The sequence below is a fragment of the Lasioglossum baleicum genome, chromosome 1, assembly GCF_051020765.1.
Source record: "Lasioglossum baleicum chromosome 1, iyLasBale1, whole genome shotgun sequence".
In the NCBI taxonomy this organism is placed as follows: domain Eukaryota; kingdom Metazoa; phylum Arthropoda; class Insecta; order Hymenoptera; family Halictidae; genus Lasioglossum; species Lasioglossum baleicum.
The window spans coordinates 5,532,281-5,545,776 of NC_134929.1; the positions used below are offsets into that span (position 1 = coordinate 5,532,281).

General features: G+C 37.6%; 1 long non-coding RNA gene across 2 annotated transcripts; it reads left to right on the top strand.

Annotated features, from left to right (window-relative positions):
* The first annotated feature begins 116 nt into the window (after nucleotides 1-116).
* On the top strand, nucleotides 117-3,165 carry LOC143211607 (uncharacterized). 2 transcript variants are annotated; one of them, XR_013009492.1, is made up of 4 exons: nucleotides 117-1,944; nucleotides 2,035-2,137; nucleotides 2,228-2,331; nucleotides 2,474-3,165. It is a non-coding gene; the product is annotated as an uncharacterized LOC143211607 (long non-coding RNA). The 2 variants fall into 2 exon arrangements; XR_013009491.1 differs by having other exon boundaries at nucleotides 2,228-3,165.
* Nucleotides 3,166-13,496: the final 10,331 nt, after the last annotated feature.

Below are 13,496 nucleotides of genomic sequence, written 5' to 3' on the forward strand. Positions count from 1 at the left end.
ATTATAGGTATATATCGTAATTTAGATAAAAATTTAATTAGATATTTGTTTATATAAATGTATTCATTTTTTCGCAGATCAAACCAGGATGACCTAACCGAAGTAAAGTCGGTTCGGACAGTTCCTCTCCCGCCAGGGTCAAGGATCGGCGTGTAGGGAGAGTTTTAGTAGGGTAGACCTCGTGCGACCTGTGCATTGCACCACCACGCACAGGCGCACCGACGGGCATTGCACATGCCACCTGATTAATTTCGGGGGCATGGCTGAGGGAGTCCCCGGTTGCGATGATCCTAAATAGCAAATATCTAGCAAATAACTAGAATCTTACTAGATTTTCGATCGAAAAAGTTGGTCTGCGCGAATCGGTTGTTTGTCCTTATTTGAGCTAATTGTGGGCTGGGTGAGGGCTCATTCTAAAGAGGAAGGTTCACCGCATGGTGCTCTGGTCATCCCATCATTCAAAAAGTCTGTTGGAGACAGAAAAATGCATTGAAATCTGCTGGTTTTTTCCCTAGATTTTTACTCTACTTTGGGCCCTCATATTATTAGATATAAACATAATGTCGTTAAAATCATGACCAGAGATCCTCCCTGAGCTCGAGAGCCTGGAACCCAGAGAGCCTGAAGAAAAATTAACTCAAGTGAACAAACTTCCTAAATCTATAGAACCTAAAAACCTATTGAACAATTTAAGCCATCTAAATGAAATTGACAGAGAAGAAACGGTACATTGGAGAGGAAAAATTAGTCCAGAAGGTTGGGTATATAATGTAGTATCAGAAGAGAAGGAAGATGGAGAATAAGTTGGAGCCTTTATAGATTTTATAAAAGAAAAGAATTGGGAATTGGGGTTTAAAGCAAACGATGAAGATCTGGAAGGATCATTTGTTTCAGAGCTTTGTGATTTATAGGAAAAGGGGTCCAAAGACACTTTCAATCTAGATGGAGCATGTCACAATTGGTTTATGGTTCACTTAAAGAAAATGCTGGGTATTGGACATAAGTCATTATCTAAATCAAAAGAAAAAAGTGGACAGCCTGAATACAAGGGAATTGCTAGGAAAAAGTATCACTGCTGGTTTGATGAAACACTTAGAAGACTTTCAACTCAACACAACATTAATGGTTCACCCTATTCCAAGTTGGAGGAAAACATAACAATGGATGATCACCCTCTAAGTCTAAGCAAATGATAAGAGGGTTCTTGAACACCAAGGCTGCAGTTTACTCATTCAAGATGACAAATTTCTATTCAAGGATGGGTGGGGCATACATTAAAAGGAAACAAACTACTGGAAGATTACACTCTTCTATTGCAATATTCCCCATATATGAAACTCTGTCCAGACAAATTGATGAAAACTCATCTCATAAGATCAGGCTGATGTCAGGACTGGTGATTAGAGGGCCCCCATCATGCGCGCACCGCAACAGACAGAATCAATTTTTTAAGCATTGAAATATTCCCTCATGATGATCAAACATTAACTTACTTGAAGTATCAAAAGAAAACAGTCTTATACTATGATAACAAGTACATCTTATTAATAAGGAAAAACTCCATAATTAGAGAAGACCCCTCTTATCGGACGTTTAACATCAACTCAATGTTTCTGCCCTTCAATCTATTTGGGGTTATGACACTAGAAAATCCATATGTGGCACCAAACACAAACATGCTGGTTATGATGAAAGAGCTATGGGGACAGTCAAATCACTGGTTCATGGAAAGGTTCATAGAAGGGGTGGTTATGTCAGCCATTGGGACATCTAGAGATGAGGGATACTATGCTCAATTGAGGAAGCTTTTTATGTTAATCTTGTCATGGAGAAGAGGGAAACAGGGGCTTTTTGGGACATAAACTCTTACACACAAGCCCAGAGCCTGGGAACCAGACCCTCACCCAATCGAGCCCGGCTTACATTATTGAAATTTTATCTTTGGTACGTAATGCACTTTGTTCAATTAATTGTTATATTTACTAGCTATTTAATTCATGAAACTACAATATATATTTTCTTTACTTGTTTCAGAGGCCGTATGATTGAGGCATCTGCATAGATAGATCAAAGTACGTCTGGATGTTAAATATTTACACCGTTAGGCATTCGCTACGTTATGGAAAGTTAAACTTTGGTACGTAATACACTTTGTTCAATTAATTGTTATATTTAACAGCTATTTGATTCATTAAACTATAATGTATCTTCTCTTTGAATGTTTCAGAGGCCGTATGATTTGAATTCTCCGCGATTACACTTCAACAGTACGTCCGCCATTTTGACTAACCGACCCCTCGAGTCTCAGTTACATTTTGAAATTTATCTTGAGTACGTAGCACTTGTAACGATCCGACTACGCTATCGTCGCCAATTGTCATTTCGAGGAAATTTCATTGAGAGAATCCTATATTAAATCTGAAGATGATAAAACCTACTTGCTCCGAATCTTAAATCCTAATAATTCTTTTAGTGCTCCACCATCAGAAGAAGTCACTTACTCTAAAGATGTTGGAACATTGGTGACCACTACAGTAGAAACGCCCAGAACAATTTTTCATTATGTAAAAAGATCTAATAGAACTGTTAGAAACACAACTAAGAAAGATATGTTTGACCAAGTAAAATATGTTCTCAAGTTTTAAATGTGGTTAGGTCTGTTGATCCCAGCACTTATATTTTCTTACCCTACTCATTCCACTTCTATGCGAGACCATCTTATATCATGCTTATCAATTCTAAAATATGGGATGAATTTGAATCCAGAAGAAGAGGAAGAGTATTCAAAAGCCATGGCCTATTTGGAATCAGGGAACCTGGAGATGGATGAGAACATACAAGATGACATCTTGAGAGAAGATGAATCAGATTAATAATCAAAATGGATTTGGGGTAGAAGAATATTTGTTGGAAGAAATGTGGTGATCTAGCATGCTGCAGAATATGCATCATGCAACTGGAGTGTAATAGATGTCCCACGTGCAATACCAATTTTAACAAACATGTAACGCTCCGCATACCGTTAAATTTTAATATAAATATTATATTTTTCTAATACTGTAGCATTCATATTAAATTTGTATAATTTTTTATATGAATAATGTACAGGGTACATGAAACCCGGGCAGAGCATTTGTCAGTTATATGCCCATGTTACTTCTTTTCGAAGCCAAATAATATTTTTTAAAAATAATTTGAGTTTAGATCACAGAAAGATTTCACCTCCATCCCGTCTTGTAAAATAATTATTGACGAGTTCAGCACTGGAAGCGATTTTGACGAATATCTTCAGATTATTCTCTCAGTAATAAATCAATTCCATAAACGTTTCACTGACTTCGATTCGCTTAGAAATGACATAATACTTTTTGAGAACCACCTGATAGCCATAGTCGAAGAGCAAGCCTCTGAGTATCAAGAAGAACTTCGCAACTTCAGCAAGAAGTTCCTCTGAGAACTAGAGAAGAAATAGATATTCGTCCCGAAGTTCACAAACAGTACCCTTGCGATCCGCCTAGGCACACGTACACGCTGCCCGAGCGTGTTTGTGTGCGAGTGCGCCGCGGTGCAGCTAGTCAAGCCGGCGCACAGTGCGGCCGCCTGTGGACAAAAGTCGAAAATGCAACTATTTTCCATACCTTATTTGGTTTTACTATTCCCTTCAGAGATGTCTCTAGTATATGAAACAAATGCCGGGAATCTAAAATTAGCACAACAAATGGCAGAAATCACGTTTGCATATGTGGTAGAGAGCGCGTTAGAGAGCTCATCGAAGAATGCACGCGAGACCTGCCCAATAAATTGCTGATTTCCTATAATCAATAACTTTGTTTTGTGTTCGTTCTGTCAATTTTGAGTATGGAAGGTATCGAAGCAGGTGAGGATTATCCATTTGTCCTGTTTCATTAACTGTTAAAATAGTTTCATAGCAATAATAAAACACTAAGTCAGAAACGAGTTTTATAGACGTTAATATCTTCAAATTAGCTTTTCTCGAGTTCAGGTCAACACATCCTGAGGTTTTGATGTATTTCGATTTCACAACTATTATACTTCACAAATATGTAAATATTTTTTGCTTTGAACTGCTTTGAACGGCTGTGTGCCATTTTTTTACCACGCGTATGCGTCAAATCTTGTAATCGAATTTTAAGTCTCTTCCCATAGACCAATCTTACTGAAATTTTATATACACACTTGCTTCTGATGACAATAAAAGTAGAAAATAAAATATATAAAATACTTTTTAAAAACCACGCTTATATTAAAATGCATTAAAGAAGAGAAAATAATTTTTTTCCTGGCTCTCCATAAAATACCGAATCCAGTTCAATGATTAATAATATTTTTCATATAGTTATAATAGTTAGTTAGAAAAATAGTTAGAATAGTTAGAAAAATTTAATATGAATTTAAATAAAATCATGACATTAGTGACTATAAATAAAAGCGTGGAGCGTTAAGAATATTGACGTAATCTTCGTGGGCGCTCCACGCTTTTATTTATAGTCACTAATGTCATGATTTTATTTAAATTTATATTAAATTTTTCTATCTATTCCGACACTAATTTTATAACAGAAGAAATTTTGAACTAATTGCTTAAAATCTTGGGGAAAAATATTATTGATCGTTTCACTGGATTCGGTATTTTATGGAGAACCAGGAAACAAATAATTTTCTCCTTTTTAGGGCATTTTAATATAATATAAGCTTGGTTTTTAAAGTTTTTTTTTATATAATTTATTTTTTTCTGTTTAGAAAACAACAGGAACCTCAGAAATACACATTTGCTCGAATCTTGGATTAAATCAAAGAAGCCCAATAAAATTTCTGTAGTATACTCCACTATCCAAGGCCTTTTAAAAATATCGATCCCTTCCGATACAACACACAGAATTATAAGGAAAACTGTTGAGAGATATGACTGGGAATTAAGCATAAAGTGGAAGAAATGTGCGCGTCAGCGGGCCAATTTACAACGTCGCCATAGTGTTTGGTTGAACAATAACCTGTTTAAGCCGGACGATCTGCTTTCTATATCTCGAGAGCACCCACCACTCTCCTCCATCCATCCCACTGAAAACCCTTCTGCAAGCCTGGGAAGGCCACAAGTTGATTTCGAGGTAGCATCGCGGAAAACTAAAACCCGAAAAGTTCAAGATCTACTTTCAAGATCATCCATCGAACTAGCATTCGCTGCTGAATTAACGCGTAGATCTCAAAATAAGTCAATCGCGGTTGATTGTCAGGCAAAGATTGCGCCACACGAAATAATTTCATTGATCTTAGATTTGGATTTATCCGAACGTAAATATATCATTCTTCAATCATTTGATTCATTGGCCAACATGCTTCCAAGTGTCAAGGCTGTTAGGCAAATGAAAAAATCATTTTTGCCAGTTGTGTCTGCAACGGCAACTTCTGCAGAAGTAAAGTTACAAGATTTGCTGAGTAAGACATGCGATAGTATTCTAAGAATGATCAACGTGTATAACTATACCGACTTGAAATTAGTTTGCAAATGGGGATTTGATGGAAGTTCTAGCCACAGCACCTACAAACTTCCATTTAGTAACAACGATCTAGCCACTGACGAATTTTTGTTTGTAATAGCTTTTGTGCCTCTTAAACTGGTACATGGGAATAGAGATTTGTGGGTAAACACTCATCCTTCCTCCACCCTTTTTTGTAGGCCTATCAAACTTATCTTTCTGAAAGAGAGTGAGGCCCTAATTAGGGAACAGGAGTCACAGATATTAGCGGAAATACAAAACCTCTCCCCATACCGATTTAATTCAAGTGGTACCGAAGCGACTATCACTTTTCAGTTTCACTTCACTATGATAGATGGTAAGGTGGCTAACATTCTATCAGAAACGAATTCCAGTTCAAAGTGCTACATATGCAAAGCCACTCCAAAGGAGATGAATACAGAAAAGGTGTATGATAAAATTCCTGAGGCAGAGCAGTACCGTTTTGGTTTGTCCACACTGCATTGTTGGATTCGTTTTTTTGAATGTCTATTGCATATTTCATATCGACTTCCGTTCAAAAAATGGCAGGTAAAGGGTGACGCTCTGAAAGTAATATTTGACAATAACAAGAAACGTATCCAACAGGCCTTCAAATCTCGTTTATCACTTACTGTGGACAAGCCAAAACCAGGATTCGGATCTTCGAATGATGGCAACACAGCCAGAAAATTTTTTGCCAATTCACAGATCAGCTCTGAAATAACTGGCTTGAATGAAGAGTTAATAATCAACTTTCATCTGATTTTGAGAACTTTGTCTTGTGATGCGCGAATCAATGTTGATACATTTGGAGGTCTCTTGAAACTATATTTAGACAACTATGCTTGGTATTATATGCCGAGTACTGTACACAGGGTGCTATTTCATAGTTGTCAAATCATAGTTGCGTTCGATCTCCAGATTGGAGTGCTCTCCGAGGAGGCTCTGGAGGCCACTCATAAAATAATTAGGAAAAATAGATTGAATCATACTAGAAAGAATAGTAGGGTAAATTCAAATACCGACCTTTTAAATTCACTTATAATTTCTTCAGATCCTTTGATTTCTACAAGCAGGAAGACCAATACGAATCATACGAAGTCGAGGCTTCCTTTGAAAGATATTGAACAATACCTATTACTTGCTGACAATGACAGTTCCATTAACTCACTCCGATTTGACTTACAGAACGCGACGACGACATCACCCGATGACAATTATAGTAACAGTGACAGCGACCAATGATACTCATACCATTTTTACCACATAATTAGTGACTTATGTTGTATATATTTTATGTATATTTCGTTTCTTTATGTATATATTTTATTATAGTTTTTAATATAGACTTTTTCTTTATCTATATAAATTTGTATACATATATATACAGGGTGTCCCAAAATTCGTGAAAATCCCGAAAGGGGTTGGTTCCTGAGACCATTTCAAGCGATATTTTCCTTTGCAAAAATGTTATCCGCGGCTTTGTTTAGGAGTTATTAACGAAAAACACGGACCAATCAGAGCGCGAACTAGACGCGAGTTGCGACAGTCGGGCAATAGACAGTTGGCGCGCCGGGCCGACTGTGCCAACTCGCGTCTAGGTCGCGCTCTGATTGGTCCGTGTTTTTCGTTAATAACTCCTAAACAAAGCCGCAGTTGACATTGGTGCAAAGGAAAATGTCTCTTAGAATGGTCTCAGGGACCACCCCCTTTCGGGATTTTCACGAATTTTGGGACACCCTGTATATATATATACCTTGGCATACTTTTATTATTGTGAAGTTACTATTTCTTACTATTATTGTGAAGTTATTATTTGAAATTCAATTCTGAATAAAATTCAATTTAATTTTTGGTCATGTTTCCTCATTTTTGTAGATGATGCATTGAAGAGCAATTTTTCTTAACTGACCCCTGTTTCCATCACTTGGAATATACAGTGTGATCTCAAACGAAAGAAAGATACTTTGAAGTCTTATAGGAAATTTCACGCTGATCACGAATATACCATGTATTAAGGGTCACTGAATGGAGTTTAACCGTTTTTTCACGCGAAAACACTCAAAAAACTTCGAAAAAACGGTATTTTACGGAAAAAAGTGTTAAATTCTATTCAGGGACCCCTAGTATATGGTATATTCGTGATCAGCGTCAAATTTCCTATAAGAATCCGTCAAGAACAGACTTTTGTCCACTCCGGCCATAAGAACGCCGCACTGTGCGGCGTGCACAGCCTCCTGGGCAGACATCATGCTGTCGAATGTTACTATTTCTCGAAAACGTAAAAGTAGGCCACCTTGGGAAGCTTCCGCGGTAGATTGATCTTTTGCCTAGCGATTGTGACTACGGAGAAGCCCCAACCCTTGTATTAGCGAAACGGGATTAAAGCTGCCCGGATCCTTGCAATCCTCGTGTACGTATATGTGGCTAGCGGTGTGTGAGTGTGCCACCATACTCTCGCTCGAGCAGTTTTTCCACCCTTAAATAAAAAAAATCTAAAGCAAGAGATATTCGAGCGTTCAGAAACGCAGTTTCACGACCGAAGTCACTGGGTAATGGTGCGATTTTGCGATGTCCTCTCGCATGGATGCTTGAGCACTCGAGGGTCTGCGCAAGAGCAAAGATAAAATAAACAGAAGTCGAAATCGGGTAAAACTCGATTAATTCTATATACAGACGGTGTCTCATGACGCGGCGGCGGTAGCGGCAGGAGATCATCGTTTGAACTACGGTTACAAAAAAGCTAACAGTCAGCGTGGCGATATTTTGAGTACGCACTGCCAGTGTACTTAATTCTACGCAGCTTATTCTAACGGTAAGGGGCCGTCGGTTTTGGTGGTCCCGCGCTGGGGGATCGCGGAACGGAAACGCGGAAATGCAAACGGTACGCGACACGAAACTCGGGTCGAGCAGCGGTACGGAGAGCGGTACGCCGATGCAACACGCGAACGTGGTACGGGACAACGGCGGTGAGGTTCGACACGATTACTACAAAACAAACTGCGGCGACCAGTGTTGGGATTTTGCACGGTTTTCACGCTCATGCGCGACGATTTTTGGCGTCAGTAACGTGAAAGTGTGGCTAAATTAGGGTACCTTGTTTAAGGTTCGATTTTGAAATATGAATGTATAACATGTGTGTGTTGTAATAAATTTGAATATGTATGCACTAGGAGTGCGCGGGTTCCCGAAATTTACGGGAACCCGACAGTCGAGTCGAGCCGGAGAAAGTCGAGCGAGCTCGAGCGAGTACTCGAGACATCTGAATGTTCGAGTAGCTTGATCGCATCGAGTAGCTTGATCGCATCGGGTAGCTTGATCGCATCGGGTAGCTTGATCGCGTCGGATGCTTGATCGTCACGGATAGCCGGAGACATTCGGATTACATTATTACATAGATTAGCCAAACTCGGACGCGATCTTTTTATACTCGTGATTAAACATACGATTCGTAATTCGCACTAATGCGGTCCTAAATTATGTACTCGGTTTTATAAGACGAAATATACAATATATATGTACATACATATATATATATATATATATATTTATATATATATATATATATTTATATAGGGGGAGTTCCCCTAGCCCCGGACAGCACCTAGTATCGGACATTAGCTGTATCTCAATAATCTGAAATGCAACAAAGTCGTTTTAACCGTCAAAACAAAGGAAAGGCTAAAACAAACGACGTGCGGAAATTGCACGTTTCTGTCGCGTGAACAAAGCCATTAAAATCATTCGACTGTTAGCGTTCTTGTAAAAATATTATAAAAGATTACTTATTTAAAAATATTATAAAAGATTACTTATTTAAAAATATTATAAAAGATTACTTATTTAAAAAATTGTTCAAATAAAGAATAATAATAGATAATACTTTAATAATACATAATAATACAAATTTTTGTAATTATTTGTTCAAAATGTTGATTTGTATAACATTATAAAAAATCATCGAAATCATCAGAATCATAGCCGAAACCGAAATCAAATTTAATCACGAGTATAAAAAGATCGCGTCCGAGTTTGGCTAATCTATGTAATAATGTAATCCGAATGTCTCCGGCTATCCGTGACGATCAAGCATCCGACGCGATCAAGCTACCCGATGCGATCAAGCTACCCGATGCGATCAAGCTACCCGATGCGATCAAGCTACTCGATGCGATCAAGCTACTCGAACATTCAGATGTCTCGAGTACTCGCTCGAGCTCGCTCGACTTTCTCCGGCTCGACCCGAACCCGTATATGCGGGAACCCGCGCACTCCTAGTATGCACACATATCACATATAATATATCAGGTCGTTAAGCATGAAACTTGGCAAATGTCAAGAAGTTCGCGTTTTCTTTGTCAAGTTTCATACTTAACGACCTGATATGAACTTCTGAAATTTTCCGGTACTTTCCTGCCAGTAATAGTCGTAATAGTTCCTCACCACTTTTCCCACAAACTGAGGACGTAGGTACATCCCTGGATTTGGTCACACATGCGTGTGAAAACTGCGCAAAATTCCAACACTCTGGCGGCGATGCAGTTCGGCGCGATTATGACAAGACCCACTGGAATTAGCGAAGAGGGGTCGCGGAACGGTACTGACAAGGAGAGCGCAAGGCCTTCGGGTCACCGATTTAGTTGAGATTTCGTATACTTAGAGATTATGATCTCCCTTTCACGAATATATACCATTATAGGGGCCAACACTCAATAATTGTTGAGATATTTATAAACAAAATTTTTTCATAACCAGTACTAAAAATATGCTTTTGTAGAGAAAGTATACAACGAGTAATATCCTGGTGTAGTGGCAACGCACTAGACTTACTACCCGGTGGGCTAGGGTTCGATTCCCGCCCGGGAAAAAATATTTTTTTATTTATTTATATTATCTATTCGCTGTGTAACATTGACTTGTTCATAAGTTATTAAATATTTATTACAAATCAAAGAACAAAAGTTTTAATAAATTATAAACAAATTAACCGAAATGAATAAAATAGTAAATTACCCTCTCGTGTCTGGAAAGAGAAGAAATAAAGTAAATATAGGAAGAGAAAATATGGTATACGATAAATTTAATAATAATGTACTTATAATTATATATTTTTAATTACAGCAGTGGTACATGTCGTAAAAGCATACGAAATATAATATGCTGAAACAGTTTGCACACCGAATAAGTGCAGTATTATTGCATTGACACTTTGTTCTTTCTACTTCTATTGGAAAACAGATTTGATTCGTGTTTTGAAAAATTTGTCTTTCTGTTGTTAAACCGGCTGCATACCATGCATATTCCAGCATAGGTTGAAAAACTGGTGCACATAATTGTTTGTGTATTAGAGAATGCAATTTAATTGCATTTTCCCTGGTTGCAATTTCTCTTCCTTGATCTATCAAGTATGTGCAATTCTGTATCTTCTTTAGAAAATTTTTTATCTGTCGGTAAAAATAAACATCGCATGGTTGAACCAAAGCTGTACATTTGGGTGGAATAATTTTGATGGTACACGTACAGTCTCCCGTGTCTGTTACAAATAATTCGTCGTATAATTGTACATTTGTTTGGCCTCCCCATGAGTCAACTAATAAAAGAAATTTCTCTTCCATCACAAAAGGTTGCAGCACTGATTTCAAATACGTTGTATATATACCTGTCGTTAATTTTCCAGATTTCGAGCACGATATTATTACATTTTTATAATTAGTCGTTAGTTCGTCTACTTTTTTTAATACATGTGGTCCGAATTTTCCTGAGGTTTCCTGCATACATAGAAATACATGGGGTAGTAATTTTTCGGACATTGTCATGCTATATTGAGCAGTGTATGAATGAGTTGTTTTTGATATGTTCTTTCTGTTCACAATAACTGATTTCTCTCCTTTTATGGTTAGTGTCCTGTCAAATGTTGATTGATATTGGCATCCAGTTTGGTCTGTGTTGATTATATATTTCGTATTAAATTGCGGTGTAAGATGTTTGATAATTTTACGAAAATTTTCAGCAGTTTCTATTATGTCATTTAAACTTCCGATATCTCTAACTGACACGTAATTAGTTATTTTCCTTTGTCGAATTCTATGTTTATATTTAAAATAATGTAATCCACCGAGGGGAAGCTTTAAATTTAAATTCGTCAGATTGATATTGCCTGGCACCTGCTAAAGCCCATTGTTGCAATTGACGGGTAGTGACTTGCTGTAAATTTTGGCGGGCTTCTTTAAACCGATCGTAAGTCCATTGGTTAATAGCATTGTATTTATCAAAAATCGTTCCTCCAGTGATAATTTGTTTCTCCCAACGCAATATATCATCTTTTCTTTTTAAAAATTTGCTGCCGTTCCTCCGTAATGTCTTTAAGCTCCACGAAGGATTCTGACGTGCCAGTGTAACTACTTTGATTTTATTTTTTAAAGGAATATTAAACAAATGGTGCGGTTTTTCTTTCAATCTGTGGTCACGCCACTCTTCTTCCGAAGAATCGACATGCGTGGTTTCGTCGTATACATTCTCACAATCACTGTCGGGCTCATCGATATCAATGAGACATTCCTCTTGCCGTACGTCGTATTCGGTAAGAATGTCAATTATATTTTCAATAATTTTTGTACCGATTGCTATGGCTGCATCGGAAATTGTCGTGGACACTTCATTTGTGATTAAATTGGCATTACGAAGATAGTCTTCCACATATGATAAAGCATCCCTTAATTGTTGCTTTTCATTGGAATTACTATTAATTGCACTATTGCCCGCGACACAAATATTAACCGATGAACTAGGAGCTTGCACATTCATTTTTACTCTTTACTCTGCCTGTGGACGGTTCTTGACTGGCTGAAGAACTCATTCTGATGCAGGCGAGTTACCTTATCAACTCTTACAATAACAAACAGTTCCCTTGGCTATGATTTGAGAAGTTCGACAATTCAAAGAAGGCGCGCACGAAGATTCTGTAGAGGATTAATAGAAAGATCACGCAAGAAACCTATGTATCAAACATTTAAAAAATCATTGCCCAAACTTATGTGAACAAAATAATTGTTCATTAAATCTTTCTCTAACAATAATATACAAACAATTATGTGCACTAATTTTTCAATCTGTGCTGGAACATGCATGGTATGTAGCCGGATTTACAGCAGAAAGATAAATTTTTAAAAACGTCAATCAAATCTGTTTTCCCATAAATGTACAAAGAAGCAGGTGCCAATGCAATAATACTGCACTTATTCGACGTGCAAGCTGTTTCTGCGTATTATGTTTCGCATTCTCTTACGACATGCACCAGTATTATAATTAAAAATATGTAATTGTAAGTACAATATTATTAAATTTATCGTATACCATATTTTCTCTTCCTATATTTACTTTATTTCTTCTCTTTCCAGACACGAGAGGGTAATTTACTATTTTATTCATTTCGGTTAATTTGTTTATAATTTATTAAAACTTTTGTTCTTTGATTTGTAATAAATATTTAATAACTTATGAACAAGTCAATGTTACACAGCGAATAGATAATATAAATAAATAAAAAAATATTTTTTCCCGGGCGGGAATCGAACCCTAGCCCACCGGGTAGTAATTCTAGTGCGTTGCCACTACACCAGGATATTACTCGTTGTATACTTTCTCTACAAAAGCATATTTTTAGTACTGGTTGTGAAAAAACTTTGTTTATAAATATCTCAACAATTATTGAGTGTTGGCCCCTATAATGGTATATATTCGTGAAAGGGAGATCATAATCTTTAAGTATACGAAATCTCAACTAAATCGGTGACCCGAAGGCCTTGCGCTCTCCTTGTGAGATGCGGTGCGGGATTACGGAACAGAGGCGCGGTACTGGATCTGATACTAGACCACAGTGCAGACGTCGTTACGGGGGCGGACGGTCCAGTGTGCAGGGCGGCCCAAGACACACGGCTAATCGAAGCGGGGGTGTCGTAACCAGGGTTACCATATTCTAGT